Here is an 8,320-nt window from a genome sequence, read left to right on the forward strand (position 1 = left end):
CTCATAAGGCAGAACCAGTCCTGTGCTGTGGTCACAGCCACCAGCCCGTACTCATGTTTGGAGCCAACTTAAATTATCAGCATGCTAATCAACCCAGCATCCAGGCCGGCCCCACGCAGCAAAGAATCTCTTCTGCATTCAAAACTCTTCAGAAGAGGCCCCACGCGCACCCCCCTCCCCAGCCCTCATTCCGGGGCCACATTCCTCTCCCCACCTCCTGCCCACCCCCAGAAATCCTTTCCTGGACCTGTCCTAAACTCCTGCTGCAATTCACAAGTCTCTTTCTCTCCTTTTGAAAATGATCCCAAGGATCTCTGGTTTGTCGCAAAATCACTTTCTCAGAACCTCTGTATTTCTTTCCCAGATTCAAATATTAGGCCAAGATGGAGATAAAGAAACCAATTCTTCAAAAATGCAAGGTGGGGGTGAGGGGGCTATCAGTCTGTTTTTTTCCTTCCCCCTTCCACCCTCCTCTCCTTCCTACCCCAGGAGTTCCTTCCAAATGGGCTTTTTAAAGAAGCCACTACCCCCCCACCTCCTCTTTTTCTTTTTCCAGAATTCTAACTTTTGAAATACATTTTAAAAATATTTGCCTGTGTAGGAGAAATACATTTATTTGGACAGGAAGAATAAAATTTTTTAAAAGTCTGAGTTACCACTTTTTCCATGAAGAATTCCAGCCCACAGAGGTCTCTCCCTTCTATAAATACTTTAGCACAACTTGGCTTTATTATATACTCTCCTGTTTTATAATGAAATAAAAATATATTAAAATATGTAATGCTAAAACACACATGCCCATGTCGCTTGTGGTGGCTGACTGAGGTGGCCAAAGGAACATAGTTTCGAGAGGCCTGGGACTGACTCTGGTCTCCACTATTACCAACTATGTGACTTCAGGGCAATTATTTACTTTCTCTGGCCTTCAGTTTCTTCATTGGAAACACACGGATGACAACATACCGATCTCACAGAGTTGTCATGAAGAGTGCATCTTTAATAGTACAGATAGAAGAGTGCAGCAACAAGTCTGGGACTCAGTAGCAAACCTGCCATTTCCACACAAAAGGACTTGGGTTAAGGCAGGGCTGGGGACTTCATCTTCAAGCTGCACATCCAAAGTACTCACCCTGGCTTTTCCAGATAGTATGTTTATCTGGAGGCTTGAGCTGCACAGATGAGGGTGATGTCACCTCATGATGTCATGACAGATGTCCAGCAAATTTCAATCCTCTTGTCTCGACCCAGTTAGTCAGTGGCCAAGCCAGGGCGACAGCCCCCATTTTCCGTCTCCCAGACCAGTACTCGAATTTGTATGCACCATCTTGTTCCTTTTCTTCGTAACTTAGCCTCTCCTCTCTCTACACAAGGTTCGGCAACTACCACAGAGCACACACTGCAGACGGGAAAACTGAGGGGAGAGAAGGGCAACTCCTTGCACGGCTCAGGAGATAGGACTAGAGGGGAAAACAGACCCCATTCAGCGCTATCCCACATTCTGGGAAATTCCTAAGGGAGAAGGACAAGCTCTTGCCACAGAAAGCTGGGGAGGCAGGACACAAGACACCTCCCTGCAAGAAGAGAATATGGGCACAGCGTGAAGGGATAGACAGGACCAGGTAAGGCAGAAGGAAGAGTATTCCACGGAGGACAAAGATTGACCTCAAAGTTCACAGATATGGGGTGGGGATAGGGTAGAGATACTGGGGACACAAAACCCCAGGACTCAGGACAGTCAAACCCTTAGTGGTGTTCCCCATTCGCCCTTCCATCTCAAAGTAGCAGAACCTGGTAACCCAACTCCACCCAGTCAGGGAGACACCATTCCACCTTACCTCCACCCTAACCCACTGGGGGCAGGGGTAAAAGGATGTCCAGGGGGTGCCCCAGACAATTTGGGCCCTGAAGGGGCTCCGCTGTCCAGGTCCCAGCCCTCAATGAGGAGAGGGGCTGTGGAGGGGATTCCCTTCGTGGTTCCCTTCCTCACTCTGAGGATGGAGAAATACCAGGCTGGGGTCCCCCCACCCCTTCCCCAGGTTTAGGAGCAATTAAAGGGCAAAAAATGGGGGCACAAAGACCAGGCCTTTCAGGGGCTGTCCCAGGGATCATGGCTTTCCACGGGTGACCTAGATGGGAGTACATGCTCTGAATGGCATAAGGAGGAGGAGGAGGTGCCCTGCTGGGTGCTTTTAAAAGTGTCTCCACATTTGCTGTTCCCTAGTTGCCATGGAAGGCCGTCAGGGCCAACAGGAAACAGTGGCCAAAGTCACCAGGCTGGAAGTGACAGAGCTGGAATTAATACCAAGATTTCCCCTAAATCCAAGCCAGCCTCTTTATTATTAAAAACAAACAGAAATCCTCTGTAACTTATTTTTTAAATTACAAAATCAAACAAGCTCGTTGTAAACAAATGCAAAACGTTACAGAACTGCGTGATGATTTACTAAGTGAGAGACCGGTAATCTATTCCCAGAGGAGTCGAGTTTGGTAATCCTCTGCTGTCTGCTTCCAGATTTCTCTCCACGTTGCCAGAGATCAGATCTGGCCCAGCGGGCCCTCCCAGAGGGGCTGGGACCGGAACGCCGGGCCCGGACCGGAACGCCAGGCCGGAAGGAACAGGGCCGGGCCCCGCTGCAGCGCTGCGGCCTCGTCTGTGCCCCACGCCGTGTTCCCGGGGGTGGCCGTAATGCCCCCGCGCCAGGCCGGGTTGGGTCGGGTGGGGCCCGGGGAAGCCGCTACGTCACCAAGCGGACCGGAGGGAGTCCACGCCGGGTCCAGCCAGGCTTCCATTACATCACCCGGCGGCGCGGACCCGCCGCTGGGTAAACACCGCTGCAAACCATTGGCTACCGTGCGGCCCTTCCAACCAATAGCACGAGCCCATGCAAATCAGCCATTGGGCGTTCACTGCCTTTGGGTCTGATGTATGCAAATAGACTTCTTTGCCAGGATGGCGGCGGAGGGGAGGGGTGCCTCCAGGCTGAGAAAAGAGAGTGGCCCCGAAATCTGAAATCCGTAGCGGAACCGGTTGGGGACTTTCCATCTCAAATATGGTCCGGCCATTCCTGTGGGGACTAGAGAGTAATTAAGGATAAACGCCTATAATTCTTGAGCTATCTTTCCAGTTAGTCCGTGCTTCTTGGAGATCAGTGAACCTAAGAAATGATGCAAACATTAGTTAGGTCAAGTTGGAAAGAGAGGGAAGAAATAAATACAGAGGTACACAGAAAGCTGAACCGTTCTTTGGAGAACATCGGGGACAACTCTCCCGCTGGGGACACAAAGCAAAGAACAAAACAGATACAGTCCCTGTCTCTGTGCCTTCTTACAACCCAGACTGCCATTAAAGCATCTTGCAAATAAGTAATAAGCGCCCTAAAGAGAAAACGAGTTGCAGGATGTCAATGACACATTTAATGAAGAGCTGCAATTTAGAAGTGGGATGGTGGATAAGGAAAGTAATTTTTCTCCTTCCTCAGGAAGTTAAGTTTTCAGCTGAGGAATATTTATGAGGTGGAGAGTCAGGGGAAGGGCCAAGAGTTCCAGGGAGAGGAAACAGTAAGTGGTAAAGCTCGGAGGTGAGCAAAAGCATTGTGGAGGGCCACGTGCCAGATACTGTGCCAAGCACTTTCCTTGTTTTGTCTCTTCCTGCCGTTCAACAGCACTCTTAGGTGGGTCCTGTTTAGTATTGCGGGAACTGAGGCTCCAGGAAGCTAAATAACGTGCCTAACGGCACACAGCTGAGAAATCACAGAGCATGGTTTGTATCCAGGTTGGTGTGGCCTCAGGTTTCTGCAGTGAACGGCTGGTTGTGGCCTCCTGGTTTAGACTCTGAAAATTCAGGGAGGTGAAGTGATTTGCTCTGCACTTCATGGCTGGCAACACAGCTAGGATCCCCAGGGAGGTCTGCAGATTTTTCACTGTGCTGTGAAGGAAGATGGGGTTCCAGAATGAGGAGTTGGGTGGGAAGGAGGGAGGGTGGGTAGAGAAAGGGTCTTCCCTGCCCAGACCTTGGCCTAGAACTTGGGGTTGCTGAAGTGGAAATAGGTAGAAGTTTTAAAGCATCTTCCCCTGCAGGGGAGGGGAACAGGGTCTGCTGCTAGCCAGCAGGCAGCTGCCCTGGAGATGGAGGGGCTTGCCAGAGCAGCCCAGATTAGCTGGATCTTGTGTGCTCTCCAGGTTGCCAAGCGACGCTGCTCCTCCAGCTCTCACCAGATGATCCAGCTCTGGTTACCAGTGACAACTCCCGGGGGAGGGCCTGGAGACACAGGGAGGCCACAGAACAGTGGAGGCCAAGCCTTCCCTACACAGGTTTACCTGGCAGTGGGGTGGGTGTCCCTTAGCTCTCTGGTGGTCTTTGGGCCTGTCTCCCATATTCCTCTGCCATGAGCTCAGAGATCCAGGCACACAGGAGGGGAGCAGAGGCAGGGGCAGTGCCTCGGTACAGCAGGCCCTTCTATAGCATGCTGACATAGGAGTTTGAGGAGGGGGTCCTGCCCCCACGCCTGAGCACTGAGAAGAGCAGTTCTGTGTGTGTGTGTGTGTGTGTGTGTGTGTGTGTGTCTGATCACTGAGCAGGGAATCTGTCATCAAGAAGGTAAAGCAACTCACCAGCCCTCCATTGCTCTTTTGTAAAATTTCCCACCCTTCTCCAGTCGGAGGGTTCCTATCCGTCAGAAGGGCTTCTCTGGTGGCTCAGAAGGTAAAGAATCTGCCTGTAATGCAGGAGACCGGGGTTTGATCCCTGGGTTGGGAAGATCCCCTGGAGAAGGGAATGGCTACCCACTCCAGTATTCTTGCCTGGAGAGTTCCATAGAGAGAGGAGCCTGGTGGGCTTACAGTCCATGGGGTCGCACTAACACTTTCACTTTTCATTCTCTGTCAGGAAGTTCTGAGATCATGGAATAAAGAAGTCCTAATTCCCTAAGAGTGCCTGTTCCACTGAAGGATTTGGGTGGGGGGGAGAATAATTAGGCGATTTAACTGTTAGGTAATTTAAAGCATCCTATCTTTAGGGAGAGGATTTTGTTTTTAGAGGAGTGGGTGTCTTAAAGGCACAGAATTGGAATAGCCACATGAATAAGTCTTACCCCATGATCACCCTTCCCTGGGAGAACACCCTGGGGGATCTTCAAAATTCTACCCAAGGTGCTCTGAGGAGTAGGAGCGTATGTGCCTTGTCTCTGGAGGGGGCACGTGACTCTGTCCTTTCTCTCGGGCACCAGAGTGTATGGACATCTCCTTGGGCCCAGGGGCCATGAGTGTGGTGACAGAGTGAGCTGTGACATAGAGGTGTGGGGATGGGAGTGAAGCAAAGCCCTGGAACAATGGAGCCTGCAGCCACAGCATCCTCTTTCCCACCTCCAATTTCTCTGACTCCTCTTGCTCTCCTCTCGGGGCCCTGAGCAGAGGACCCCGAGGGGCAGAGATCCCAGCCCTCCTTGCAGTTGGTGGCAGAGATCCCCAAACACTTTCTCAGGGCGAGGCTCTGGCCCCCAACACCCAGGGAGGCCCCAGTGGGCGCGGTGTAGCTGTGAGCTGCCTCAGCCACTCAGGCTTGAGAGTGGGAAGATCCCTCAGACGCACCATAAATGTCCAGACACGGAGTCACGGAGGACAGGCAGGGCCTCCTCTAGGGAGGGCTGGGTAACCTGAGCCACCCACAGTCCCTCAGGTCACTTCAGGAGAGGTCAGCTGATGTTCCTGAAGACCATTCATCATGCCCCCAGCCCAGCCTGGGCCCTGCCATGGCTATTTCCAGCCCCTGGGTATGTAGCAGCTTATGTAACAGGCTGGAAGCCAGGGGCTGGGCTGGGGGCACTTGTGGCAAGGGGTGGGGCTGCTCCCTCCTCCCACAGCCGGGCCAGCCCCTCAGCGCCCCTGTTCCCTGTGTGGATGTGTGTGGCGAGGCTCACAGGCCCGGGTGGAATCGCTGTGGATAGCCTGATGGCTTCTAGCACACTTTCACTTCCTCCCAACCTGGCCCAGAAACTGACCCAGCCTCCTTCCTCCCATGGACTTGAGGCCACTGAGCTGCCTCTCCTCCAGCTCTCTGCCCTGCACAACCTCTGTTCTCTGACCCTCCCTGATGCTCAGAGCAAGAGCCAGGTGTGTCTGCTGCTGGCCCCTCTAACAGAAGTCTGTACCCATCCCTGAAGCCCCTTCCCTGACTCTGGTGGGGACTGGGAAATATCCATTGGAGGTTAAGCAGGGTTCAAATACACGTATTCACATCATGACTTTGGGCAGGCTCTGTCAGCTTTCTGAGCCTCAGCTTCCTGTATGGGCAATGCAACGATCTTATCTCCTTTTCCGTTTGGTTGGGACCATGAGGATTTAAGAACCCATTCTGCCAGGAGGCAGATTGTTCAGGTTTGAATCCTACTTTGTCTGTGTGACCTTGGGCAGTTTACTTAAGCTCTCCATGCCTCCGTGTCCTCTTGTAGAGTGTGACACGACCCAGCTCCCTGAATTGTAAAGATCTCAGGAGTTTCTACGCATAAAGCATTTAGTGCCTGGCACAGGGTAGCCCTATCTAAGTGTTGGCTATAATTAGACAATGTTTGGAGATCACTTTCCTAAGACTTGGCTCCTAATAAGCTCTTGGTGAAAGGTAGTTGTTATTTTTAACTTCTTTCTCCTTCACTATTTTAATCCCCTTCATAAACCCACCTTCACTTAGCCTTGCAAGTGCCCTCTAATCTCTCCTCTTTTGTTGCTAATTTGCTGCCACTACCAATAAAGGCGTGTGTAAATTACATTCTCCTGGTGTTTACATTCACAAAACATTTCACACACATTCCTGTCTGGTCTTCACAGCAAAGCCAGGAGCCAGCCGCCCAACTCCTGTCATTGCCCTCATTTTGCAGAGCTTGGGACAGGGTGTGATCTGTCCCGAAGCCTCAGCTGCTAAGAGGTGTGTCCAGGACAGCGGTCAAGTCAGGGTATTCCGACCTCGGGCACCGGAGCCCGCCGGATGAAGCGGCCAGTGCATGCCAGCTCCCCGCTGCCAGGGTAGATTAGCACAGGGGGCCCTCCTGCTTCCGGTTCCAGCCCGACTGAGCGGCCCACAGAGTGGGAGGAGAGAGACTTTCAGGCTTTATAAATATCTCCATTCCTAGCACCAACTCCTAGAGACCCCAAAATACTATGTAGTGGTGCCCTCTACTGGACAGAAGTGGCTTCTACTGGACTGCTGCGTCCGAAGGGAAGGCAAGTGGTAGATTTATTCATAGTCACACAAATCTGTCCAGGGCCTACTATGTGCCAGACAGTTTCCTAGGAGCCACAGAGGTGGAGAAAAAGCTCAAAAAGTCCCTATGTTCCAAGGAGATACATTGAGTGGGGAGATACAGATAAAAAACATACGCAAACTTACAAGCTTTTACACAGCAGCTGCTGCTGCTGCTGCTAAGTCACTTCAATCGTGTCCGACTCTGTGCGACCCCATAGATGGCAGCCCACCAGGCTCCCCCGTCCCTGGGATTCTCCAGGCAAGAACACTGGAATGGGTCGCCATTTCCTTCTCCAATACATGAAAGTGAAAAGTGAAAGTGAAGTCACTCAGAGGAAACCATAAACAAAACAAAAAGAAAACCTACAGAATGGGGGGGGGGGCGGAATATTTGCAAATGATACAACCAACAAGGGGTTAATTTCCAAAAGTATACAAACATCTCATATAACTCAATAGCAAAAAAGCAAACAACCCATTTGAAAAATGGGCAGAAGACATAAACAGACATTTCTCCAAAGAAGACCTACCGAGGGACAACAGACACATGGAAAGATGCTCAACATCAGTAATTATTAGAGAAACTCAAATTAAAGCTACAGTGAGGGACCACCTCACACCAGTCGGAATGGCCATCATGAAGAAGTCTACAAATAGAGCAATTATCCTTCAATTAAAAATAAAAATTTTTTTTTCCAAGTCTACAAATAACAAATGCTGGAAAGGCTGTGGAGAGAAGGGACCGTTCCTACACAGTTGGTGGGAATGTAAATTGGTTCAGCCATTATGAAGGACAGTATGGAGGTTCCTTAAAAAGCTAAAAATAGAGTTTCCATATAATCCAGCACTCCTAGGAATATATCCAGGCAAAAGTATAATTCAAAAAGATACATGAACTCCTATGTTCATGGCAGCACTATTCACAATAGCCAAGATGTGAAAGCAACCTTAATGTCCATCAACAGACGAGTGGATAAAGAAGATGTGATGGATACATACGATGGGATACTACTCAGCCATAAAAATGAAGTATTGCCATTTGCAGCAACATGGATGGACCTAGAGATTATCATACTAAGTGAAGGA

This window comes from Bos grunniens, chromosome 5 (assembly GCF_055505025.1).
Source record: "Bos grunniens cultivar Pamir isolate PY7600 chromosome 5, Bosgru_T2T1.0, whole genome shotgun sequence".
NCBI classification, from domain to species: Eukaryota; Metazoa; Chordata; class Mammalia; order Artiodactyla; family Bovidae; genus Bos; species Bos grunniens.